Below are 27,775 nucleotides of genomic sequence, written 5' to 3'. Positions count from 1 at the left end.
TAAAGACATTTGAAATTACCTAAGATAAACTATTAGATAACAAATTTAGATCATTCTCACACAGTACACACATAATATACATTTGGATATAATTAATTCTGGGTCACGCACATACAATTTTCCAGGCAATGAATTCAGGAAAACCAGGACTCATTGTTATTGCTAAGACTTTCTTGGTCTTTAAATGTAGAGCCTGGACAGAATGGGATAAAAATAAGCCCAAGAACAATGAAAAAGATATTTACTGTTCACTGGGCACTTACCAACAATATACATATACACATTTTTTAAAAAGAAGACCATGATCCATTGTTCTTTTTTCCCCAAATTTCTTCACCTGGGTAGATGACCAAGAGCTGCCAGTGTCTGTAAATGGTTTTTCATACTTAACTTTGTTACACAGAGATGTCAAGGCGTCCACAGGGCCCTTCATGCAGGCTCTCTCATGATGCACGAGAGGCAATTAACTAACGCAAAACAAGACGGTGCATTTGTTTTTACAAGCAAGCGCTGCAAAATCACTCTTCTGATATCATTGTGTATTTAACATCATTTTGATTAATTTTTTTCCGTTAATTCCATTCCCTTCTTAGTTATAAAGCTAACACCTTCTCCACTTAAGAACCGGAGTGCCTTTAGCAAAAACGAAAACACTCTATGGAAAAAGGACAATTGTGGGGAATTCCTTCTTGCTCAACACTGAAACTCCTAAGCTGAATAGAAGTTCCTTTTGACTATTAGTTTTGGCCAGGGTCCTGCCATAGGTGGAAAACATGAGCCTTATTCTCTTAATCCAGGAGAGAGACAAGTTTCCTACTGAAATGTCATCCTGCTTCAGAGCCTCAGATAGAACCCCTTTCATAAGCAGCTGGGCCCAAGGAACAACTGACAACTCCAGAAATGAGAGCTTGCAAGCTGATGTGGTAAAATGATCAGATAAACGAATAAATTATTCCATCTGATGGTATACCCCAACGTACCAAAATCTGGGGCAGATAAGTCCACTTCAGGTCATTATGGTTTTCTCTACTTCCTTTGCCACCATCTTCACTTTCTAACTTATTTCACTTTTTCCCATAGGTCATCCACCATGACTGACGAGAGGAAGGGCAGTACTGAGTGGCTGAGAGACCATCACCGCCCTAACACAGTGACAATGGAGGGTTCATGTATTCCTAATTCTTCACCACTTTGCTCCGAGGCCCTAGACCTCTCCACTAACCTCACGTGATGCTGTGCTAGAGTAAGTGATCAAAAACTCCGGAAGGAAAGGGTGGGATGAATTGAGAGAGTAGCATTGAAACATACATATTACTATATGTAAAACAGACAGCCAGTGGGAAATGGCTGGATTACACAGGGAGCTCAACGCAGTGCTCTGTGACAACCTAGAGCGGTGGGATGGAGTGGGGGTTGGGAGGGAGTTTAAGAGGGAGGGTACATGTATATACTTATGGCTGAAATGTGTTGTTGTATGGCAGAAGCTAACACAATATTATAATTATCCTCCATTAAAAATAAATTTAAAAGTCACCTGTGAATTGGCCTTTTGCAGATAAAGTTGCATATATTTCCTGAAAATGTTACACTTCAAATCTTATAAAAAGACCATTCGATCACATATTACTTTCAAAATATATAATTTAGAAAAAACACATCAGGTGGGAAATCCATTTAGTCATAAGGATTCAGTGATAAGATCCACAGCACTTGACATCTGTTCCAAAACTGCAGGGATCATTACCAGCCTTAGCTATAATTTCCTAAGCTATTTGTTCTAATAATAATTATAAGGTATCTCCTTGTAGATCTGTAGGGCTTCCTTGGTAGCTCAGCTGGTAAGGAATCTGTGTGCAATGCAGGAGACCCCGGGTTGATTCCTGGGTCAGGAAGATCCCCTGGAGAAGGGACAGGCTACACACTCCAGTATTCTTGGACTTCCCTGCTGGCTCAGCTGGTAAAGAATCCACACCTGCAATGCACGAGACCTGGGTTTGATCCCTGGGTTGGGAAGATCCCCCAGAGAAGGGAAAGGCTACAAACTCAGGTATTCTGGCCTAGAGAATTCCATGGACTGTATAGTCCATGGGGTCACAGAGTTGGACACGACTGAACGACTTTCATTTTCATTTGTAGACCTGTAGGCCTTATGGTATTTAGACACCTGACTGCTTCTGGGTAGTTTGGTCATTTTTCAAAATCCAGATGCATTATTTCTGTGAAAAATTTGATGCACACAAAATGGGCCAATTAGTATCCTTATTTGGACAGCAAGAAGATCAAACCAGTCATTCCTTAAGGAAATCAATCCTGAATATTCATTGGAAGGACTGACACTGAAGCTAAAGCTCCAATACTTTGGCCATCTCATGCCCGGAGCCAACTGATGGGAAAAGACCCCGATGCTGGGACAGATTAAAGGCAGGAGAAGGGGGAGACAGAGGATGAGATGGTTGGCTGGCATCACTAACTCAATGGACATGAGTTCGAGAAGCCTCTAGGAAATAGTATAAAGGTCAGGGAAGCCTGGCGTGCTGCAGTCCATGGGGTCACAAAGAGTTGGACACGACTTAGTGGCTGAACAACAGCCACCATTATACAGTGTTCTTTTTTCAACCCCTCTTCTATAGGAATGGACAATAGATACAGACACTGCTTAAGGCTAAATTTGAGGGAAAGAAAGATTTTCGGCCTAAATCAAGGTGGTTAATTCAATTACTAAATTCTCTGAGCACAGTTGCCACCTGGGTACTGTGCATCACTGTTCATCTAAAACCTGTTCTTCAGAGACTTTTCTGCGAAAACCTGCCAAGAGGTGCTTCTCATTCATAGCTCTATGGAACAAGTGTCAACAACATAGCATGTGTTGAGGCTTGAAGAGAGCCCCAGCTGTCAGTTACGGAGCTCTTCTCGGTGCCGTGGGAGGTACGGGACGTTGAATGTCAAGGCTGAGATGAGACCAAGAGTCTCCAGCTCGCCAATCGTACAATCAGGAGGGGGGACAGCGCTGTCCATCTACCAGCACTGCAATGGGCATGGCGTAACACACAGGACAGCTGATGCATTTTGCAAGCTGGAACACGGAGCGAGAAAGCAGGAGAGACAAAGATGACTTGGGAGGTTTTTTTCATGTGGATATTGGAGTCTGGTCATTGAGAAAATCGGAGTCAGAGGTGATCACTTGGAAAGGAAAAGAAAATTGTTTGAGGACTGGGTATGTTGAACTTCAGGCAGCACATCCAAGTGGCTTTGACCAGCATTTTGACATGTTATTAAGAATCAGAAGAGAGGTTGAGACCGGAATGTACTACATGTGTGGACATAAGTTCTGAAGCCCTACTCATGGACGAAAGATGATGACAGATGCTAGTGGTTTAGTGGATATAAAACGTTAGCAAAGAAACATGGAGAAATTTAGGTCTGTACAAGGTCACATGAACATGTCAGTAAGGAAACGGCCATTAGATACAGCAGAGAGTTTCCGAATATAAAGACTGATAGTGATATAAGCTCAAACACGTTTTGAAAAATCTACTTTTTCTTACTCCCCTCCCCAACATTTTGTGATTTTGATGTCCTAAAATCATCTTCTTGTTCATCCTTTTGCTGTTCATTGTAGGTATAATTGTTTTCACAGAATTTTTCAGGTTGTTTTTTAGTCTATATGCTGGCTTATTTAAGTGATCATCAATCCTTTCTTTCAAGATTCTTTTTTAAAATGTGGACTATTTTCAAAGTCTTTATTGAATTTGTTATACTACTGTTTAGGCAAAGTCTTAACCACTGGACATCAAGGAAGTCCTTTCAATCCTTTAATATTGACTTTTCCTATTATGATTTCCCCCTTTTTGTAGATTCTTGCTTCTTCTCACTTGTCAACATTTCTTTTAAGACAGATTTAGAATCACTATATTCTATTCGTTTTTGCTTGTCTGAGAAATTATTTTTCTCTCTTTCGATTCTAAATGATTATCTTGTGGGGTACACCATCCTATCACTAGGTTGTAGGTTTTTCATTTCCAGGACTTTGAATGTATCTTACCACTCCCTTCTGGCCTGCAAAGTTTCTGGGGGAAAAGTTAGCTGATAGACTTACAAAAGTTCCCTTGTAATTGATTGTTTTTCTCTTGTATATACAATGGAATACTATTCAGCCATAAATAATGGAAATAATACTATTTGCAACAAATGGAGGGATCTAGAGATTATCATACTATGTGAAATAAATCAGACAGAGATATCACTTATATGTGGAATCTAAAAAATAGTACAAATGAACTTATTTACAAAACAGAAACAGACTCACCACCAGACAGACTCACAGACATAGAAAATAAACATTAGTTACCAAAGAGGGATAAATTAGGAATATGGGATTAACAGATGCATACTATCACGTATAAAACAGATAACAATAAAGATTTACTGTGTAGCACAGGGAACTATATTTAATATTTTATAATAAACTACAATGAAAAAGAATAATAATATAGTTATATACATATGTATGCTATTTCTTTGCTGTGCTCAGTCATGTCTGACTCTTTGCAACCCCATGGACTGTAGCCTGCCAGCCTCTTTGGTCCATGGAATTCTCCAGGCAAGAACACTGGAGTGGGTTTTCATCTCCTCCTCTAAGGGATCTTCCCAACCCAGGAATCAAACCCAAGTCTCTTGCATCCCCTCCATTGGCAGGCAGATTCTTCACCAGTGTCATGTGGGAAGCCTATATATATATACATATATATATGTGTGTGTGTGTGTGTTTGTGTGTGAGTGTGTGTATACACACATAGACATACAGACACATATACATACATGCATATCACCTAACCACTTTCCTATACACCTAAAACCAACACAATACTGTAAATCAACTGTACTTTAACAACAACAAAAAAAAAGGGATGTGAGGACTGAGAAAAAATCAATGGATTGCATGACTGGAAGTGGACCACAGGGTCATCAATGGAAGGGGAAGGTTGAGGCAGCACCAATCGCAAGGAGTCAAGGAGCAGGTTGCCAAGACTCCATGGAGATCAGGTGCATGAAATGTTTTTATAAGAATGTTGATGATGAAAAAATGAGAAAAGACAGGCAGCTATCCGAGCCGAGATCATGATGTGGGAAAGTTTTTGTTTGTTTCTTTGCTTTTTTTTTTTTTTTCTATGTTGGAAAGGCATCCTTGGAATTGGAAGAGTCCAGCACTTTGGAGAGACTAAGGGATGGACTTGAATCTTAGAAAACATAGGAAGACCCAGGATCAGCTTAGGCAGAAAGATGCATCTCACCAGAGATGGGAGAGGAGATGCCTAGAGCTCTGTTTAACTTGACAAAGGAAAAGAGTGGCAAGATGAAGTGTGGCACACTTCTGGGCTTTGTAAAGAATTATAAGCTACCAGCAACAGGAATCATGTAAAAGAGCAAAGTTCAAAAAATATAAGGCACTAATACTTCCATTACAACATTTAACGAGAATGTAGCTAAAGAGATTCTTTGATGTCTTACAAACAAAATAACTGCTTGATTTATTAAAGTTGCTACTGTTTATTCTATTGTTCTAGAATCATGTGCATTTAGCTCAATAGAGTCACATTGTTTCAAACAACAGAGTTTGTGGTGGGGGGGAATGCATGCTCAATTATATCTTTGCCTCCCACACAAGTAATATTCTGGGAGCTCTGCTGCTGCTAAGTCACTTCAGTCGTGCCCGACTCTGTGCAACCCCGTAGACGGCAGCCCACCAGGCTCCCCCCGTCCCTGGGATTCTCCAGGCAAGAACACTGGAGTGGGTTGCCATTTCCTTCTCCATCTGGGAGCTCTAGGTCCTGCTTATACAGAGTGAAGGAAGCAGCCAATGCTGCTGTTTAAACAAAAATCTGGATTGGAAAAATTAGAAATAAATTTTTATCACCAGACTGATTTTCAAACCTAACAAAAATAACGAAGGTAACCGGTAAGTTTGTGATACCGTGAAGTCCCAACTTAGACAAACTAACAGTAAATTATTTAAAAAACAAAACAAAACTTCCTTGTCCTTTAGTTTCCTTTATTTTGACTACACCTGTGAGCTTTGCATGGCAAAACCCAGTTCTTTTAGTCTTTCCAATATGTGAACTTGAGGACAGGGAGAATAAAATGAAATGAGAAAATTAGGTAACTCTCTCCCCAAGGAGTTAAAATCCATCAGCAGTGAGTCATGGAATTTAACTGCACATCCCTTATTATTTTATGTTTTTTTTTTTTTTCAAAACTGTTTTTCTTTCTACAATCACAGGCCAAGCAAGACCATAATCTCCCAGCAGGAGCCTGGCATCAGCACAATGGCACAACCAGCCCGGCAGCAGGAAGGCAGGCCATCTCGCTGCTAGCCCTCTTTGTTGTATGAAAAGGGCTTGGCATGAGTGCCTCTGACGACGGCCACCAACCATTTCTTACTTTTTCCTGAGCCATACTCAGTATCAAAAAAGCATCAAGGGGTGCGGTGGTTCCCTAACACACTGTGGCAGGAGAGTTAGCCCAGCAGGCAAACCTTTTGGCTAATCTGAAATCCTTGTGCAGCAAACGCGACAAGACAATGGCAAAAGGAGAGACTGGTGGATGGCTGGAACTGGTTTGGGTGGCAGACAGAAAAGATGGGGAGAGAAGGTAAATAGCTAAGAATGATAATCCCAGATAACAGAGGCTGCTAGATACACACACACACACACACACACATATTCACGCAGAGAAGAAAAGGCAAAAGCTTCCAAACTTTAGTACTGGGCAGATCAAGCATGCGCATAAGTGCTCACTCAGTTGTGTCCGACTCTTTGCAACCCACTGGGGCTGTAGCCCACCAGGTTCCTCTGTCCATGGAATTGTCCAGGTGGGAACACTGGAGTGGGTTGCCATTTCCCCCTCCAAGGGATCCTCCCAACACATGACACGACCTCATAATAAGAAATACCAAATAAACTACTCAATGATAAGGCATCATTCCACTCCCAAGTAAAGATACACTTAACTTTGAAAATGGTAACCCTTTCCATAGACATGTCCGGTTTTTAGAATCCAGGAGTATCATCTCCTGCATGAATTAATGCGCTGATATCTAATCATCATTGCTGGGGGAATCAGTAATAGAGGACCAGAAAATCCCAGGGTAAGCCAATGATGGTGTGTGCCTTGGACCCAAAGGTTCCCTCAATTCATCAGGTGGTCAAGAGGATTCAGTATCATGGGCTGGAGAAGATGGGGAATCATCTTGAAAGGCAACAGGGAGCTGAAAAGCAGACTGGTGGTGTCTTGAGCCACAGATCTTGACCACAGCATCTAGCACGCTGGGTACCAGCCAGTGGAAAGATGGCCTTTCTGTGAGATGGGCCGGGAGCTATCCTTTGTAAGACTCACAATTTTAAAAGATTAATTCTGTCTAACAGTTGTGGGTGCAGACTTCTTAGAAAGTAGGTTACAAGGTCAGCCAGCTTTCAGAAGCTTTACATTGTTGGGATATTTTTTTAATAGGGAGAGTAGACTTAGGGTGGTATGTGGCTAAAAGCCCTACTATAACCCAGACTGGGAGGATAAGTTTTTTTAAAATTCTGTTTCCCCAAAATTACCTCTTCAGTTATTGAACTGGGCCTGAGAAAGCATGACCAAAGCTAGCTTTTGTGTTCTTTCCATACCCACAAAAAAGAAAGATGAAACAACTTTTTCCTGCCTTAGACCTGACTCCTAGCAGAGCCTCTGAAACCAGGTATGCAGAAGGAAGAATGGGATGGTTTCGCATCTACTCCTATCATTTTTCACTGTCATCACATGAAACTTGGTTCTGATTCTGGCAACGAAGGAAAGAAGCAATGGTGTGACATTAACCACTGGTTTGTTTTTCAGTCTACAGAAGTGCTGTCTTTAGTAGATGAAGATCACAGGGCTGACAATGAAGACACATGTCCTTTGTCACTTTCTCCCATTTTGATGTAATGACTTTGAAACCTTGACACTTTCTTTTTCTGGTAACACAGTGACTAGAGGCATACACTGTTGTTAAGACACTTGATGCATTTTAGGAGTATACACTGTGACATTGTTAAAAAAGAACGACTCGCCTAGACAGGAATCGAATACATGACTTTGGCCTCAATTCCTCACGTTCTAACTATCGATAAGTTTACTATAAATGGTACTTCCTAAGGTTGAAATAATTGGTTAACAATGGATAGCTATTACTAACTGATCCAAAATTGCCTGGGTAACCTCTTTGTTAAAGGGTACTTGATGCAGGACATGGAAGCAACCTAGATGTCCATCGGCAGATGAGTGGATAAGAAAGCTGTGGTGCATATACACAATGGAATATTACTCAGCTATTAAAAAGAATGCATTTGAATCAGTTCCAATGAGGCGGATGAAACCGGAGCCTATTATACAGAGTGAAGTAAGTCAGAAAGAAAAGCACCAATACAGTATATTAACACATATATATGGAATTTAGAAAAATGGTAATGATGACCCTATATGTGAGACAGCAAGAGACACAGACGTAAAGAACAGACGTTTGGACTCTGTAGGAGAAGGCGAGGGTGGGATGATTTGAGACAATTGCATTGAATCATGTATATTATCATATGTGAAACAGATCTCCAGCCCAGGTTTGATGCATGAGACAGGGCGCTCAGGGCTGGTACACTGGGATGACCCAGAGGGATGGGATGGGGAGGGAGATGGGAGGGGGGATCAGGATGGGGAACACATGTATACCCATGGCTGATTCATGTCAATGTATGGCAAAAACCACTACACTATTTTAAAGTAATTAGCCTCCAATTAAAATACATAAATTCAAACAAACAAACAAACAAAAAGGGTACTTGATGATCTTTAAATAGGATTCCCTCCTCCCCCCACCAATTTCTGGAGAGGGAGCAATAGGAGGAGAATTAGGGAGAGGGGGAAGAGATGAGATGGAGACAGAGAGAGAAGCAGAGGGAGAGAGCGAGAAGCAGACACTCAGGGCAGACCCCCAGCAGCGCCTCCCAGCAGCCCATTCCCCTTCTCCGGAGTCTTAGCGCACAGGAGCAGCTCGGTCTCCAGGGCGTACCTCTCAGTCTGTAACTCAGGGCTTGCAGCCTGGTCAACCCTGGTTTCACATTCTCCTTGCCCTGGGGGATTCTAGAGGAATTCAATCAGGAAGGAAACAGTAGAGGTTTATGAACACTGGGCAACGACAGCTGCCAACTTCATTTAGGATGGAACATTAACAGAAAGGAACAAGGTCTGGGAGCATTTCGTTGCCCACTTTGGAGAGTGTTAGGAATAATGTCTCCTCTGGACAGTGGCAGGCCAGGTGGAAACCTAACCAATGAGACAGCTAGCTTAGGGCAGGTTCACTTTATCATGCTAACTAACACCTCTTAAACACACCCCTCCCCGCCACCCTGCAGGGGCACACATGCTCGTAGTTTGGAATAAAAAACAAAAAGGCAAGTGTCTGGTTCTAACGTGAAACCTCTGGGAAATGCACATGCTAATGCTTCTTCACCCAGATCCAGTGAATGATGCAAATCTAAGTTTTCAAAAATAAATCTTTGTCTTTTCAAATGGACAACAAGAAAATATCTGGGGTTAGGATGGCCTAGATGAGTTTTTACAAAAGGAACATATATCTCATAATGAGGTCCAGTTTTTATATCTAGTTTTCATTAAGAAACCCTCTTAATATAAAATAGATTTCTGGCCATTAAAGAGAATAAAATTAATTTGTCTAGAAGCTCATTGCCAGACTGAACAAAGTAAAGCTGGAAGAGATGTCTCTCCACTATTCACACTGGCAAGGGAGACTAAAACAGAATACCTAGCAAGCGAAGATCATTCTTGATGCAGGACAGTCTCAATTAGGAAAATCTACACCATATGTCAACTCATGGGGTTCAGTATTAGACAAGGTTCTTAACTTCTCTTTGTTTTTCTTCCTCAAAGTTGAATTTATAACCTCATCCTGGGCTTCCCTGGTGGCTCAGCTGGTAAAGAATCCCCCTGCAATGTGGGAGACCTGGGTTCAATCCCTGGGTTGGGAAGATCCCCCAGAGAAGGGAACAGATAACCGCTCCAGTATTCTGGCCTAGAGAATTCCATGGATGGTATAATTCCATGGGGTCACAAAGAGTCGGACATGACTGAGCAACTCTCACTTTCACTGCAGCTCAAGAGAACCCTGATTCATGATTCGGTTAAGGCATGGCTTACAAGGGAAGTCGGGCACAGGTCTGCAGGTACCCATCCATTCTGTGCTAGCAAGGTGCTCACTGCCCAGAGACCCTATTAGGAAAAAGGGCCACGTGAACTGTCTGAACTGAAAGCTGTCACAAAGAGACACCAGGGCACCTATGGCTGAGATGCTATCAATATCTGTCCTCAGAGAATCAGAGGCCAGCAAAGTCCTCTGTCACAAAAAACACTTCTCTCTCCAACCCACAGTATCTTTAAAGCAGGAGGCAGATGGACTTCCTGCCTGGAGATAAGGCGTCAACCCAACTGTCACCCAGGACTCCAGTTAAGTGGTATGTGATGCACTTACAAAATAACCCAGCTGGAGAGACCAACCTGGCCATTTTACCAGTTGTAAATGGGTTATTCCTGGGAAGACTTGCATCTTCATCTATCCATTGACAAGAAAGCACTATTAATCCGAGAAGCAAAAGTTCTATGGACTTGACAGTGTATATATCCAGAAAACTTGGAAGACGTAAACCCTGGCTGAGGACTTGTTTTATTGTCTCATGTGCCAGATGTTAGCTAACATACACACATTGTGTGTGTGGGGGGGTGCGGTTATTCTTCTAAGACATGGTGGAATGTCATAAAAGGTCATGAACTAAACTGGAATCCAGGGTTTATAGCTGTGAAATATGCATTATCAAAAGCCATGCTAGTGAACAAACACTAGGAATGATTCATCCTTCTTTCTTTTTGCCTTGAAGGAAATAAAATTACCTGGTCCTCAATTCATGATGACCAGGCAGTCAAACAGACCATCTTAGTTACTTCACAGCTTAGACAAGGATGCAAAACAAACAGATAAGAAAGAAAAAAAATTCTTTTTAAAAAAAGTTTGTTTCCATGCATCTTTTCAACACTGTTCTAACAAAAGGACCTATTAAGACATATTGCTATGTTTTGTTCCTTTGTCCTGTTTTTCCTGAGTTATAGGAAATTTTTTTTTTCAACACTAACATGAAAAGCAGGGAGTTTCGAAATTGTGGTTTTATTAACGAATGGAAGATCACCTTTCTCAACAGGGCTTTACAAAATATTCCATCAGCCAAAGTGTGAGGCAGGTCGGAGAGACTAACTTTTCCAAGGTATTAAATTAAAAGATGTTGAATTAAGTTAAATGCCCCACATTGAATTGACATTTCCCCCTTTTTAAATGCAAGCTAAGATTGATGAAAAATACCACTTATCTACATTAAGGGTCAAAATCTCCAGCAAAAGGAGCTTCTGGTTCAACATGTCAGAGCAGAGTCAGTCTTCCATAATCCAGGGACCAGGACGCGGATCACATTCTGATGATCCAATTAATGGTCGGATACTTTGCAATCATCTAGCAAGCAAGGCCCCTAACAGATTGTGGGGCTGTAACATCAATTTCTTAAGTGCATTTAAAGGATTACAAATGTTAGTCCTGGCTCGAGATTGAAACACCTATTGAGGTGCTCTGAACCACATTACTGTAATTGGGTACCTTGAATTAATGCCATTTCTTCTGATGGGTGAGTTGAATACATTGGAATTAAGAGTTCTTTCAGGGGTATGTCACTATCCCATTCTTTCTTCCTTTTTCTGTTTCCTTGGACCATAAATCCGAATTGAAATAACTCTTTTTTTTAAAATCCAGATAGCTTTAATTACAGCCCTCAGGAATCCAAGTATTGTCCTAATTTTACCTCATACACTGTTTGGGTGCTCTCTCCCTTGGCTTGTTATCTTAACAGGCAGCGCTTAGGAGATGAAAATACAATTCTTTTCTTAACAAGGGAATGAGGGGAGGGGGAAAGGGAGTGAAAGAATCCTTCTTCTTCTCCTTCCTTCCAGCCAGATGAACCTCTTTAAGAACACAGAGGATAGTAACGAGAAAGTTTTGGGTTTTTGCGGGTTTTTTTTTTTTTTTAATTTTGTCATGCTTCCTTCCTAACTGCACAAACACATTCTTACCCCACCACCCCCCACGCCCCATCAGGAGATGATACGGCTGGAATGAATCTCACAAGTCATTTCAGTCCAGGCTGCTTTGTCAGCAGAGCAGTTTTCGTTATTCTTCAGCATAGGATCTTTCTCTCTAAGCAGGGAGTGTCAAGGTCTACGACTCTAGTATGTGATGAAGTGGTACACAGCAGCCCTAAGGGAACTGGTTCTTCATTCGTAGCCTTTCTTTCGTAGCCTTCATTCATAGTCCCATAACTGTGGGGCTGAAGGGTCCACATACAGACACTCGGCATCTGGTTGGCAGGAGACATGCTCTGCCCACTAAAGCTCCAGAAGACAGCAATATGTTTGGGGAGTGAAAGGATGACAACTCCCTTCTTGCCCCCTCCTTTAGCTCTTGGCGTGTGTGTGCGTGAGTCGCTTCAGTTGTGTCTGACTCTGTGTGACCCCATGGGCGGTAGCCTGCCAGGTTCCTCTGTCCATGGGATTCTCCAGCCATGAATTCTGGAGTGAGTAGCCATGCCCTTAAGGCTCCAGGGCATCTTCCTGACCCAGCGAGCAAACCTGCATCTCTTAGTCTCCTGTACTGGCAGGCGGGTTCTTTACCACGAGCACCATCTGTAGCTCTTAGATATTTTTAAATATCATAAATAAATGCTGTTCCAAAGTGTTGAAATAGGAGACAGCATTTCTCAACCTCAGCACCACTGAGATTTGGGGCCAGGTCATTTTGTGCTATAGGAGCTTCCCTGAGCGTTGTGGAAAGTTTAGCAGCACCCTCAGCCTCTACCCAAGAGATACCAGCAGTAGCTGCCCGGCTGGGACAACCAATAATGTCTCCAGAAATTGCCAAATGTCCCCTGGGAGGCAAAATCACCCCGACTGAGAAACACTGGATGAGAGGGACCTAGCAACCAGAAGCATACCCTGCACTTCATCATCTCTTCTGCCAAATATGGGCCTCCTTGGTGGCTCAGACAGTAAAGAATCTGCCTGCAATGCAGGAGACCTGGGTTCAGTCCCTGGATCGGGAAGATCCCCTGGAGGAAGGCATGGCAACCCACTCCAGTATTCTTGCCTGGAGAATCCCATTAATAGAGGAGCCTGGCAGGCTACAGTCGATATGTTTGCAAAGAGTCGGACAGGACTGAGCGACTAACATGTCCACTTTTCTGCCAAATATGATTCTGGGATTAAAAAAAAAAAAGCAGCAGCAACACAGAGCCCTAAAAATGGCTACCTTGAGGACTCAGGCCTCCATGAACAGGTGAACTGTTTCTCTACCTGTGGGCTACAGTAGTTGGTTTGCTGGGTTCAGTAGTTCATACCAAGCTAGATAGGAGGAGTTTCCTCTGATTTTTTTTTTTTTTTTTTTGACTCATTAGATCGCCCTGCTCAAAATGATTTACACACAGATAATTAAACTTAAGCCCCAAGGACTAGTTAACTGTTTAGCAGTGTATACATTTCATAAAACCATTTCCATACATCTAGTTTTAAATTCATTAACAAAAATTAATAGCTATGCAGTGCTTTCCATCGCGCAGCAGGTTGCTATGGGATGCTGGCTAAATTACCCCTTTCTATCACTCCGCCAGCGATCTCAGAGACAGTTAAACTTTGCTGCGCTGGAAATGTTGCCTACCAATTTACAGCAAAGCTCATATTTACTATATTTAGTGTGAATCATTGACTGAACTTCAGAAAATATTTGTCTCTGTTTGGTGTGCCTCTGGAACATTCCATCAGCTTTAAAGCACAGCGCGTGCACTTTTTGCAGCCTTGGAAAAACGAGTGAGAAGCATTTAATAGACAATATTAGCTTTGAATATGTATTAGGAATGTATTTTTCCCTCATATATCTTTCATCTTAAAGTCTCCTAAATGTGCTTAAATATCTTGTGTTTATTTTTTCCCCCTCTTGGTGTGTTTTTACAGAGAGAAAAATGCCTTTCTGATATGGTACCTATGACCCACTCATTATCTCTTTATTTCTGAATACCAGTATAATAAGAGAAATTAGACAGTAAATCTCTTCTCTGTAAACTTATTCTGACCTTTATATGCATTTTAGGATTTTTGGTAATTAAAGAAACATTTTTGGCTTCCCCCGCAGCATGTGGGCCCTTAGTTTGCCAACCAGGAATAGAACCTGTGCCCCTGCATTGGAAGGTGGAGTCTTAACCACTGGATCATCATGGAAGTCCCTGACTTTTGGTAATTTAAAGCATACTTTCTGTTAAAAATAATCTTCATACTCTGCTTCAATCATATGTCACCAGTATTTACAGTGTTCAAGTTTGAAAGAGAGTCAGGGTGAACTAATTCATTGTTTACACTCAAAATCCTAGGTGGCCCAGTCCCACAAATGTAGTACAAAGCCCTGTATCGTTCGTTCTTAGCACTTATCTTAATCTTAATAACTAGCCAGACAAGTGACTCCAGAGTCTGGGGCTTATCAACTGGAATTCGTCACATGAACCCAAGAGAAGACAAGAAATATATTATATAACCACGCCATACAAATCGTTATCTTTTGATATTTAAAGGCATGCGTTCAAAAGCCTATAGGAGACTTTCATTTATTTATTTATTTATCTTCTGCCGAGCCCAAATTCCACTTGTTCATATTAAATTGGATAGCACGTGAACAGAAACGTTCTTGTTGGGTGTTATCTGCAAACAGTATTTACTCCCAGGAGATCAAAAGGATTCTTCCTGCTTCATTTCAGCACTGGCTATCAGGAACAATCTGCTTGAAAACCTAGCTTTGATACCGATTATTTGGGAAACTGATTAAAAAGGAAATAAAAAGGCCCGTGTTCTTTAACCATTCAGAAATGCCAACGGCTTTAGCTGAATTTTCAGTGTCTTCCCCATTAGAAGGCTGTCTGGATTCCTTCAGTAGAGGCTTACACAAACAGCAACGTTACGCCAGCCACACTACGGTTTTCCCAGATCATGTCCTGAGTTAAAAATAGGATGTGACTCTTAACTGTACCACATTGAAGGTATCTTCTTCAAGAGCGGCAAGAAGCTTATTTAGTTTCTTTTGGGACAGATGATTTATTATGAATCTTTCTAATTATACCTTCAGAATTTTTACTCTAAATGAATTGAGGCTCTAAGAGGTGTAATATACTTGTTTTTGCCTCTTTCTACAAGATGTACTTAGGTTACAGAACATTTTACTATTGTCTATAATGAACTAAATATATTTTACCGAGATTTCAAAAAAAAATATATGTTTAAAAATGTATGTTTAAAATGTAAATAATTAGCATCTTCAAAATAAATATTTTCTTTAAAATCACCCTTTGGCATTTTTTTCCAAATAAAATGAATTGTGAAACTATTTGACAGCTGCATTTTAACTTTTTACCTACATTGTAAACTCGAATATACATTTCAATAAATGCTACCTTATTACTTTTCCTCCTTTTCAGAAAATATTAACTCATTAGTAAGAATTCTTAACATTAAGACCATATAACTTTTGGTGAGAGTGGGGTAAGTTCATTAATATCTGCATTCTTTTTTTTTTTTTTTAATATCTGCATTCTTGAAAGAGATATAGTTGCTACTCAATTATCATAAGTAGTTTCAAAACAAAGACCTCATATCAAATTGCATTAGATCTGGAAACAGGCTGACAACAAGATTTGGTGATCAGACATATGTGTGTGTAACTTTGGTCTGATAATTATATAATTTACTGGGTTCATATCTCCTTTCTCTCAATCATTGAAGGTACATTTTTGTGACATTTCAATACACGCAAAATGAAAGGTAACAGAAATATGAAAAGAGTATAATATGTATCATTTTCCCTAGAGATTACACTCTTCCTATAATCTGTAATAAATAGCCTGCTATTTTCCAAATTGGGAATGAGAAAAACTGATGGTATTGATTATAGGTTTTGTACTTCTCACTGATTCTATTGATGAAGAGTTTACCAAGAAAGAAAGAGTCAGAATCTAAAAAAAGAGTGGGTATATGTATATGCAAAACTGATTCACTTGATTGTACACCTGAAAATAATACAACATTGTCAATCAACTACACACCAATAAAAATTTAAAATAAATGAATAAATAAACAGATAACCAAAAAGGACCTACTGTATACCCACAGGATTCTGCTTAATATTCTGTAATAACCCAAATGGGAGAAAAATATGAAACAGGATAGATAGATGTATATGAAAGACTGAATCACTTTGCTATACACCTGAAACTAACACATTGTTAATCAACTATGTTCCAATATAAAATAAAACTTCTAAAAAAATCTGTGATTATAATGAGTGAGCCCAATTCATATGTTAAAAAAAAATAAGATCATTTTTAAAAGGGTCAAAAAGATCTATGGAAATATCACTTTATCATTTTGTTAATATGTAGGAGGGCTTTCCCAGTGGCTCAGTGGTAAAGAATCAACTGGCAATGCAGGAGACCCAGGTTTGATCCCCAAGGTTGGGAAGATTCCCTGGAGAAGGAAATGGCAACCCACTCCAGTTTTCTTGCCTGGAGAATTCCATGGACAGAGGAGTCTGGTGGGCTACCGTCCTTATGGTTTCAAACAGTCAGACAGGATTGAACAACTGAACACATAATATCTAAGTGCTTGGCTTTCACTGTACTTTATCAAGACTAAAACAGGAAATGCTGATGGATGCTTCATCTTGTCTTGAAAAGTGACCTTCTAGAAATCTGTATATGAACATAAAAAAATATTGCAGTGGCAATGTGCATGTATTTAGAGGCATAGTTTACTTAAATAATATGTGTAGGGCTTCCCTGTTGGCTCAGTGGTAAAGAATCAGCCTGCCATTGCAGGAGACACAGGTTTGATCCCTGTTCTGGGAAGATCTACATGACACAGAGCAACTCAGCCTGGGAGCTGCAACTACTGAGCCCTCGTGATGCAACTACTGAAGACTTCGTGTCCTAGAGCCCATGCTCCACAGCAAGAGAAGCCAGAAGCCCGCCCACCACACGAGACAGTAGCCCCTGCTCGGTGCAACTAGAGAAAAACCCATGTAGCAAGAAGACCCAGCACATCCAAAAATGTGTGTGTGTGTGTGTGTGTGTGTGTGTGTGTGTGTGTGTGTGTGTGTGTAAAACTCTCTCCACCAATGTGATATTTTGCTTTTACTGAATGCAATTTATACTTGATCAAATATTGTGATGTAATCATACTTTTTCTAAACTCTTCTTGGGAGTCCTGGCAGGACAAAACAAGAAAGCTTAAAGACCCATGCCTAATTAGAATGATAACTTCTTTGTAAAGAATGAATAAATGTACTTTCCAGAGAGCCCACTCATTTCCAGAAGCGCCTGCTCTGAGTCAGTATGACCCCTTAATCCAACAAGATACATTTTCTAGTCTTCTGGTTTGGCATCAAAATCAGTTCTGAAATACAGCAGAGAACTGTTGTCTACCAATAGGCAGAAGTATACCTCTCCCTCTGAACATACTAAGGTTCCTTTTATTTTTTCCTGAATATTATAGAAGCAAATAAGACAAACAAATATTAAGAAACTGGCATCTAAAGAGGGAAAAAGCTGGGCTACACTGGCTCAGACAGTAAACAATCTGCCTGCAATGCTGGAGCCCTGGGTTCGATCCCTGGGTTGGGAAGATCTCCTGGAGGAGGGCATGGCAACCCATTCTAGTGTTCTTGCCTGGAGAATCCCCACGGACAGAGGTGCCTGGTGGGCTACAGTCCAAGGGGTCACAAAGAATTGGACACAACTGAGCAACTCAGCACAACATAGCACAGCACACTGATTTTAATTTTACTTAATAAAGAAATTAAGAATCACTAAATGACTCAGCCAAAACCTTGACACATGGACTGTAGAACGGTCAGTAAGAAAGAGAAGCAATCAAGAAAGAACTATATGAATGCATTGCTGCTGAGCAGTTTACCAGATAAATCAATAAAGATTCAAAGAGAAGAGAAATGTTTCAAAAAGGGTGCTTTTTACTTGGTCTACTTGAGACTTAAGTGATGTTCCTTTCAAATATTTTTCAGTCTGAGTTCTTCACTTTTGAAATTCATTAGTCACCAGCTTTAAAGACTTTGGTGGTAAACAGTGGCTTCTTCACAGACACTACAGCTACATGCTGGCTTCTTGACACTCTCTCTTATAAAGATGTTAATAAAGAACCAATATTAGCTGATCAAGATAATGAACACAACAGTGGTAAGCAGGACACTATAAAGGAAATTCCTTGGTGTAGAAACTGTGGTACACCAATTAGCAATCAAAGACAAAAGATCAGAGAGTTATGATACAATTGTGAATATAGCTATTTATGGTCTCAATTTTTTAATTTGAAAAAAAAATCAGAAGTCAACTAAATTTTTTTTGCATTGGTTGTTTAACACAAATAAATCTGCATTACAGGCAGATCTATTTCCTAGAATATTACTGCTTATTATATATATTTTGGGCTTCGCTGGTGGTTCAAATGGTAAAGAATCTGCCTGCAATGTGGGAGACCTGGGTTTGATTCCTGGGTTGGGAAGATCCCCTGGAGGAGGGCATGGCAACCCCCTCCAGTATTCTTGCCTGGAGAATCCCCATGGACAGAAGAGCCTGGTAGGCTACAGTCCATGGGGTCACAAAGAGTCGGACATGACGGAGTGACTAAGCATAGCATACAGCACATATACATGTTGGCAATTTAACACATCTTGCAGTTTATTTCTACAATGAGATGTTTGACTCCTGGAAGTCAAGAAAGTATTTTTTTGCTACTCTGTTTATTAATTGTTGTTTAGTTGCTAAGTCATGTCCGACTCTTTGTGACCCCATAGACGATAGCCCACCAGGCTCCTCTGTCCATGGGATTTCCCAGGCAAGAAAACTGGAGTGGGCTGCCATTTCCTTCTCCAGGGGATCTTCCTGACCCAGGGATTGAACCAGGAGCTCCTGCATTGCAGGCAGATTCTTTACCACTGAGCCAGCAGGGAGGCCCTTGTTTATCAATAGTAACATTCAAAATTGAACACAGGAAAATGGGCACTTATATACTATAACTATACTGAATTTGAGGCTTATGAGGTTCTTAAAAATCACAGAATTGTAGAGAAAAAAAATTTAGTTGACTAATATGATTTTTTTTTCAAATTAAGAAATTAAGACCATAAATAGCTAAGAATCAAATCCAAGGTCAGGAAATCTAGCTCCAAAGATGGAACTCATTCGCCTTCATCTGTCTTCTGATTTCCCATAAGAGTTCTTTCCAGATTAAGATTTATTTTGTCCACTTGATGGAAACATAGTTAGGTCCTTCGAACAATGTCCCTACTCACAATTTCAGGACATGGTATTCACTAGACATCCATTCCACATATTTTCTAAAGTGGGACTTCATAGAAATATCTTTAACCTTGAATAGCTAAACCCATTAGGACTCCTGCCCTTGGAAGCCTGTTTCCAAAACTGGTAACACTCCACACTTTTGCCAAGCACACAGCCACATGTCAAAAATGTTTAACCCTGACAGGTATATATTATGCTAAAGAAATGAATCAAGTTAAAGGTGGAAAATAGCCCGACTTCTTTTGTAGAGCAGTGTCTACAGGAGAGCTGGCTGACTAGTATCAAAGCGAAATGAGAAGTTCCCCAAATCCAAGCTTAACATCAGAGCTGACTCTACGCCTTTATCAGAGCCCCCAAAGTGTGCTGCCAGCGGGCTTCTGAATACCCAGCATGGATGACGTCACACCCAACCTCAAAAATGTTCAATGGTGCATGTTCTTACCTACTAAATAATAAAGCCCAAACTTTTGTATGACATTTGAGATCTTTCTGTTTTGTCCATTTTGTGTCTACTTAGCAATCCCACTCAGTTTCTACAAACACCTCTACCGGAGTGTGCTCACTTTTCTCTTTCTCACACTTTGCTTTCTTTATCCACTTGATCCCAGAAAGCTAAACACCTGTGAATACACATCAGCCCCACCTGCACACGCACTCATCTTTCCCTCACCTCCTTTGTTCACCCACACATCTTACTTCCCTTTCAAAGACCAGGGAAGCTGGTTGGTCCTCCCAGACGTTGCTCCCAAGACTCTGAGTTCCAACGAAACTTCTTTTCCCACAAAAGTCCACAGTGTGTTGTTTGGATATCTATCTCTAGTTTTCACATTTTCATTCCCTTTTTCCCCCATTGCAACCACTTCATGATATTTCCTTGATGAAATGATTCAAAAGATTCAACTGCTTATTTTTATAAGTGTTTATACCTTCTAGGACATGTATGCTTTATTATGATATGTACAGTATGTGATATGATATGTACAATATGTGATAAATATGATATTCACACATCTAGGACATGTATGAAATATTGTGATAATCCTGCTATAGAGGATAAACCCGGACATCAGTCCATTAATTACTCTGTGAAGTAACTAGGGGTTTGACCCAGCTGGTTGCTTCTGCAGTTGACCCCACCTTTCTTATTAGACTGTAAGCTCCTTTAAGATCAGATAGCTGTCTTCTCCATCTTTATCTATCTTAATCAGGTACACAAATGTGTATAAAACCCAAACATAAGTGGGTACTCAATAGATGGTGCTGAAATTTATTCTACTCATCCTTCCCACTTTTACGTCTCAGAGCAGGAGGCAGAAAAAGGGGTGCACACAGAGAAAACGGTGATACTTGTATGGAGCTGGGGGTTGCTACTTATGATTGACAGTCTCAGCCAATGGATCCCAGTGACGGCAAGTCACATGGTCCAACGCACGAGAAAGACCTCGCCCTCTGACAGTACCTGTGGACTATCAGAAAGGTCCTGGCTGAAGAGTCTACCGAATTCACTCTCAATGTCAGGCTCCATCTGGGGAGAATTATCCTCCATGTATTTTCATTCTGAAGGAAAAAAGTAACTTTTTTTTTTTTTTCCAAAATCTCTAGGGCATCTGTCATGACTGTGTGTGTCTATGTGCTCCGTCGTGTCTGACTCTTTGAGTCCCCACTGACTGTAGCCTGCCGGTTCCTCTGTCCACAGAATTTCCCAGGAAGAATACTGGAGTGAGTTGCCATTTCCTCCTCCAGGGGATCTTCCCAGCCCAGGGATCAAACCCACGTCTCCCGCGCTGGCGAGTGGAGTCTTTACCTCTGAGCCACCTGAGGAGCTGAACTGATATGATACTTGGATTCAATATTCTGGAATAAAAACAACATTCCTGTTAAAGCTGGCTTGAATCATCACAGGACTCAGGGACAAAGTGAGGTTCCTGGCAACAGTACCTAAGAAATAACAGTAGTCCCGCCTTCAGTCTGAAGTCCCTGTGGATGAGACGGCAGTTGATTTGAATCTTATTTGGTGCCAGAGACTCAGATATGTTCTTTTGGTGAATTCTCTCATTTACATCTTAGAAAAATCTCTGTGGGAATAATTATTTCTCCATGTGACAGATGAGAAAATTCAAACTGAACAATTTAAAAAGATGGATGTAATCACCTAAATGGGAAAGGAATTTGAAAAAGAAGTGAAAAAAAGTGAAGGCGTTAGTCTCTCAGTCGTGTCCGACTCTTTGCGATCCCATGAACTGTAGCCCACCAGGCTCCTCTGTCCATGGAGTTTCCCAGGCAAGAATACTGGAGTGGGTAGCCACTCTCTTCTCCAGGGGATCTTCCTGACCCAGGGATCGAACCCACATCTCCTGTATTGCAGGCGGCATCTTTACCATCTGAGCTATATATAACTGAATCACTTTGCTGAACATCTGAAACTAACGCAACACTGTTAATCAACTCTACTCCAATTTAAAATAGAAAAAAAAAATACGGTATGAAATCAAAAGGAGAGTTAGGCCCTGTGGGCAACTAAAGTGGAAAATTAAATGCTTTTTTTTTTTTTTTTTTTTTAACAATAACGCAAGGTGGAGACCATAAGCCAAGGTGAGACAGATCAGAATACAGGACCGGTGGAGGGAAGCGCTTGCTCTGCTACACATCTGTTCTTTACCCACCAATCAGCCGCCCTACCACCCACTCACCTGCTCACAAATAAAAGCAACACCTATGAGCCAACTAGGCAAGCCCAGATGCAAAGGTGAGTCTACCTGGGGCGCCTGCAGAACGATACTTAGAACAGTTGTCAACGTGCAAATCCAGTTGAGCAAGAGTTCCCTCTCCCCACCCCTCCCTCCGTGAAGGCTGTGCTAGGCATGCGCCCCCCCTGCCTGGCTTCCCATCTCATTTCTTCCTCTCTTGTGTTTATGGACTTGCTCTCAATCCAAGTGAACACAGTGGTGCTGAATAATGACGAGATGCTTCCCTCAACCCTGCTTGGCGGTAGCTAGAGAGTTTCAGCCAGCTTGGAATTCTTCAAATATCTTCTTATTGTTATCAAAAAGAGATGCCTTAATATACCTGGGGCATTGTGTGGACACCTAGAGATACCAAAGGAAGTTGCAATTTCCTTTTTTTTTCTTACTGTTTCCTATCTCTCCTGGGATGATCACTCAGTTGCGTTGTTTCTTATAAAACACTTTGGATGCAAAGAAAATATCGCATTGAGTTGATACGCAGTAGCTGAACAAATGGAGAAATGGGTGAATGGATCTCAAACTGATGTAAAGAGAAAGTTTCTGGGAAGCTTATGTTTTATTTTCCTATATAGATATGACCAGGTGCTTAATCAGCCTGTCTCTGTCTATCTCTTCATCCATATCTGTCCCTGTCTTTTTCTCTCTCTCTCACACACACATGCGCACACACACACACTTTGGAAACAACACAAGCCATTTGAGCGTGAAGGAACATATCTTGAACTTAACCTGAAACTGCTTTTGGACCATGTTCATCTCTGACATCAAAACAGTTTCTGCCACATAGGGTCTGGGGACAAGCAACCCACAAAATAGCAGCTTATTTAAAAACCAAATTCAGCCCTTACTGAAAGTGGTGATATTTGAAGCACATACAAGTAAAACTAATTTAACCTTTGGAAAGTTATCTCAGGAGGGAAAAGTCAAAATCCCTTTATAAGATTTTTAAGCACTGCAATTATTGACAAGGGGTATATTGCTTCAGTTTTCGCCGATCGGGAAGAGTGAAAAAAAAAAAAGAGCAAAGCCCACAAGAGACATCAGCAGCTGTCAGGCTGCTTTCCAATTGCAAAGAGGTAGTTTACAGTGGGCTTGTGCCAGTCTCTTAAGACGGGGTTAAGAAGCCTTTTTAAAATGCCTTAAAAAGCCAGCTCATACATTAATCAAGTCGAACCCTCATCCATACTTACTGCAATACATCAATTACGATGTCTTTTTTTAAAAAAATAAATTCTGGTTGACAGCAGACACCTTATTAAGGCCCACTAAAATGATACAATAAGTAGAAGGCTATTAATATTGCTCTTTTTTTCTTCTCCTTGCTATTGTCTTGCTGCTCTGGTCCGCAAACAAATTCAAGCTGCATTACAATTAATGCTGGTGGAACTCCTTCTAACGACTTCCAGCTTGCTAATTTTTTACGCTAATAATAAAAAAAAGGCATTGCTATGCAAGAACGACCCCCTTTTATCATGCGAGCATAGCACACCAGAGAGTGTCTGCTATTGTTCACATGAAAGACAATTAAACCCTGGAACATCAAACCTAAAAATGACAATCTGCTAACCAGCACTGGGCATTGCTCAATGCTTTCCTTTATTTTCTGAACTCCTAGAAAAAACAATTCTCTGAAGACCTTCCTTTCCTGTTCTCCCTTAACCACCCTTTGTGGGTGGGGGGAGGAGTAAAAAAAAATAACCTTTGCTGATTTATGCATCTCTGCGAAGAATTTATTAACGGTCTAAGGCCAATTTCACTACAGCCTTCTTATTGCCTGTAGCTTGAAATTCCGGACACATAAAAAGAAAGGCACCAATATCACCTACATAGTATCCCATTTAAAAATAAACAGTAAAGGTTCTTCAAAAATGCATGCAATATGAAAGTGTAGAAGGAGAAAGAAAAATCTAATTCCGCAACTCTGTGCAACTCCTCATCTCTGGGGATTCTGCTAGAGTCACGTGGGTATTTGGAAAACTTGTCTAGTCCAGGCGCCAAGTTTCCACAAAGCCAGAGTCGAAAACCAACTCCCTTCCTTCTTAGCAACATAAGGATTTCTTCACCAAAACACATGCTCATTTACTGGAAAAATACCCACGATCTGGGTTTTAATTATAACATTCAGAACATAAATACAACCACTTAAAAGTTCACTGGCTTTCCCAAGTGTTTTCCACATACTGACTGAGGCTTTGTCACAGCATAAAGAGAACTGGATTCAAGTTGCAGCTGGACTGAGTCTTGCTTTGGCCACCTGCTCATCTTGGGGCTCTGACCAAATCTGCTAACCTCTCTGAGTCTCAGTTTCTCCCTTTGTAAACCAAACAGGAAAGAAAAAAAAAAACTCCTTCTTCATCTCATAAAGATGAAACGAGAAGATGGCTATGAAAGCTCTCTGAAAACGAAACCACTGTGTATTGTATTGAAAAGTAAATAATTAAACGGAGGTGCTGTACGTCCTCACCAGAGTTGCACTGAAAGCTTTATTATCCGATTAGTAGTGAGTGATTCTCAAAAGCTGAGCATGACCACATCTTATATCTAATCCACAGGTTTTCAGTAAAGGGGCCAGGCACTATGCTAGGACCTGCACGTTTGGGATTACATTTCATTTTTACAGGAACTCTCCATGGTAGGTGTGATATTCCATACTTACAAATGAAGAAACTGAGGCCCACAAAGGCTGAATGATTTGCCTAAGTGGCAGAGCTGAGACTGAAGTCGCAGCACAATTTGTGACCCGACCTAAGACACCCACCTTGGGAAGCTTCCCCTGTGGGACAGCAGGTCTGTGAAGCAAGGGTCAGAGACAAAAACTGTGCTGTGATGTCAGCTCTGACACCATCGGCTCTGAAACCTTGGACCAGTCCTTCAGCTCTCAGTCTTTGTATCCGTAAAATGCAGATAACATTTCTGCCCAGGGGTGGTTGTGAGGATCAAATAAGCTAACACAACGTTCCTAGTAATAGCAAGTACTTAATTAATGTGAGGGCTTCCCTAGTGGCTCAGACAGTAAAGAATCCACCTGCAATGCGGGAGACCCGGGTTAGACCCCTGGGTTGCGAAGATCTCCTGGAGAAGGGAATGGCTACCCACTCCAGTATTCTTGCCAGGAGAATTCTGTGGACAGAAGAGTCTGGTGGGCAGCTAACACACACTCACACAATTAATGTGAACAAATGTTATTGCCAATATTCTCCAGTACTGTGTAATAAACTGTGACATATAAAATGAGAATTAAACAAGGATCAGTAACTTCTACATTTAGTCAAGGTGGAGAAGCAGAGACCGCATTTCAGTTCAGTTCAGTCACTCAGTTGTGTCCAACTCTTTGCGACCCCATGGACTGCAGCACACCAGGCTTCCCTGTCCATCACAGACTCCTGGAGCTTGCTCAAACTCATATTCATCAAGCTGATGATGCCATCCAATCATTTCATCCTCTGTCTTCCCCTTCTCCTCCTACCTTCAGTCTTTCCAAGCATCAGGATATTTTCTAATGAGCCAGTTCTTTGCATCAGGTGGCCAAATTACTGGAGTTTCAATTTCAGCATCAGTCCTTCAAATTAATATTCAGGACTGATTTCCTTTAGGCTTCAGTGGTTTGATCTCCTTGCAGTCCAAGGGACTCTCAAGAGTCTTCTCTAGCGCCACAGTTTGAAAGCATCAATTCTTTGGTGCTCAGCTTTCTTTATGGTCCAACTCTCACATCCATATGTGACTACTGGAAAAACCATAGCTTTGACTAGACAGTCTTTTGTCAGCAAAGTAATCTTTCTGTTTTTTTAATAATGTTGTCTAGGTTGGTCATAGCTTTTTTCCAAGGAGCAAGTGTCTTTTAATTTCATGGCTGTAGTCACCATCTGCAGTGATTTTGGAGCCCAAGAAAATAGTCTCTCACTGTTTCCATTGTTTCCCTATCTATTTGCCATGAAGTGATGGGACTGGCTGCCATGATCTTTGTTTTTTGAATGTTTAGTTTTCAGCCAGCTTGTTCACTCTTCTCTTTCACTTTCATGAAAAGGCTCTTTAGTTACTCTTCGTTTTTTGCCATAAGGGTGGTGTCATCTGCATATCTGAGGTTACTGATATTTCTCCCGGCAATCTTGATTCCAGCTTGTGCTTCATCCAGCCTGGCATTTCTCATGATGTACTCTGCGTATAAGTTCAGTAAGCAGGGTGACGATATAAAGCCTTGATGTTTCCCAATTTGGAACCAGTCCATTCTTCCATGTCCAGTTCTAACTGTTGCTTCTTGACCTGCATACAGATTTCTCAGGAGGCAGGTAAGGGACCACATTTACCACTCATTTCAGCTTACTGCCCTGAGAGAGGGTCCAGGCCATATGCAAAAACATGAAGTCCAGCAGACTCCTTCAATTAAGAAGATGAAGGTTAGTACTTTCTTGGTGGTTCAGTGGTTAAGAATCTGACTGACAACGCAGGGGACACGAGTTCGATCCCTGGTCCAGGAAGATTCCACATGCCGCGGGGGAGCCTAAAAGTGTGTACCTCAACTACCAAAGCCCATGTCCCCTAGAGTCCGTGCTCCATAACAAGAAAAGCCGCTGCAATGAGAAGGCCACACCACAGCTAGGGAGTAGCCCCGACTCACCGCAACTAGAGAAGGCCCACCAGCAGCAACAAAGACCCAGGACAGCCATACATAAAGAAAGAAATAAACTTTAAAAAAAAGAAGACTAAGTTGAAAATCTGGGGAGGTCAAGGCAGCTAGAGTTTGTAGGCTGGAGCACTGGAGAAGATAGTGCTGCACAGACAAATCTGCAGACCTGCAGATGGTGCCCTTCAAATATTCAGCTGAATATCACGATTGATACTTAAGCACAGTTACTCAAAGAAACTACCAATGGCCAGGAAAGGCCCATTCAAAAAGATTAGCAGTAACAGTGCCCAGTGCTCACACAAGGCCAGGAATTATACCTGTTCCCATCAGTCAGACTGGAAAAGCCTTATGATTCATGGGGCATTATAAGACATAAAGAAAGGCCTTGACTCAACAGCAGGAAATAATTAGCTCTAGTCTGAGTTTTGTTTCACTTAAGTTAGAAATGAGATCCTAAAGTATGAAACTTTTTCCAAGTCCCTGAACTGCATCTCAAAACAAGGTTCAAGAATATTAACTGAAATACAAAATATACAGTACACAGCAAGGTAAATTCTCACTGTCTGGCATCCAATCAGAAGTTACCAGACATTTTTTAAAAGCTTCAATTGAAAACGCCGATTTTTAAAAATTTTTTAAAAGCTCCAACATAAAACTCCAATTGAGGAGAAAAAAAATCAATTAATTGAGATAGGTGCAAAATTGATTTGGAGTTGCAATTAGCAGACAAAGATATTAAAACAGTTATAGTAACTAATAGTTTATATGTTCAAAAGCAGAGGCAAGGGAGATTTATAAGTCTACAGATCAATGAATCTCCACAAACTCCAACATAAGCAGCATAAAAATTCTACACCAAGATGTGTCATAATCAAGTTGCT

At 41.0% G+C, this 27,775-nt stretch overlaps 1 protein-coding gene across 9 annotated transcripts in view; it reads right to left on the bottom strand.

The window, feature by feature from the left end:
* Positions 1-27,775, bottom strand: part of ESRRG (estrogen related receptor gamma) — a 674,161-nt gene that overhangs the window by 363,588 nt on the left and 282,798 nt on the right. The gene's annotated exons all lie outside the window — the stretch shown is intronic.

The sequence above is a fragment of the Cervus canadensis genome, chromosome 13 (genome assembly GCF_019320065.1).
Source record: "Cervus canadensis isolate Bull #8, Minnesota chromosome 13, ASM1932006v1, whole genome shotgun sequence".
In the NCBI taxonomy this organism is placed as follows: Eukaryota; Metazoa; Chordata; class Mammalia; order Artiodactyla; family Cervidae; genus Cervus; species Cervus canadensis.
The sequence above is the reverse complement of the archived record's forward strand: the minus strand, read 5'-3'. Positions and strand labels throughout refer to the sequence as shown.